Genomic DNA, 802 nt, shown 5'->3' on the forward strand with positions numbered 1-802 from the left:
GGGGGGGTGAGGTTGTGGTGGCGAATAACTCACTGAGCTATAGTTTATCTCCACAGAGTCATGTTAAGTTACCACTTATAATGGGGTACGATAGACTGGTATCGTTGTTATGCAATAAAATCAGGATGAGCATACGTTCGGTGAATCTTAAAATAACCGAAAGATATCCGTATTCTGTGACTCCACAAGGGGTTGCTTGTTACACTGAGTTTAACATCGAGGATGATGAAACACTGAGATATTTTTTGGGGACTCCGGATGAATACCGGGAACTTATTTTGATAAAAATATTGGAAATGTACGTGAAGGTTGAAGAAGTTCGCAATAATGAGGTTGCGCAAAGCAGGGATAACCCTCAATCATCGGGTGGTTATTCTGGAGCAGTTTTAGCCGAAGAGGTTCCGGATGAAAGAGTTTGGCCGGATCTAAACTTATCTCCACGGGCGAACAAGGAGTGAGGAAATAATTTCTCTCCTACTTTACATAATCCACAAGACGACTGGTAAACTTTAATTTTCTTTGTGTTACGATGTTTATTTTTGTTGTATTGAATTTGTATTAACACTCATATATTCCACAGGGGGTACCGTCCAGATATGAATTTTACAAGTTATGAACCCACGACCAGTTGGAATATGCGTAGTTTTGGTGTGTTGGATCACGGTGGTCCATCCTGGAGTCATCACCAACAGGATAATGTCCATCATGGAATGTCAACACATTACGACTTGTATGTGAAGTGATATAGCTATATGTAAAGTATTTATCAATTTGAGTAGCTTATTATTTTGTTGTTTGTGCA

The sequence above is a fragment of the Nicotiana attenuata genome, chromosome 7 (assembly GCF_001879085.1).
Source record: "Nicotiana attenuata strain UT chromosome 7, NIATTr2, whole genome shotgun sequence".
NCBI lineage: Eukaryota > Viridiplantae > Streptophyta > Magnoliopsida > Solanales > Solanaceae > Nicotiana > Nicotiana attenuata.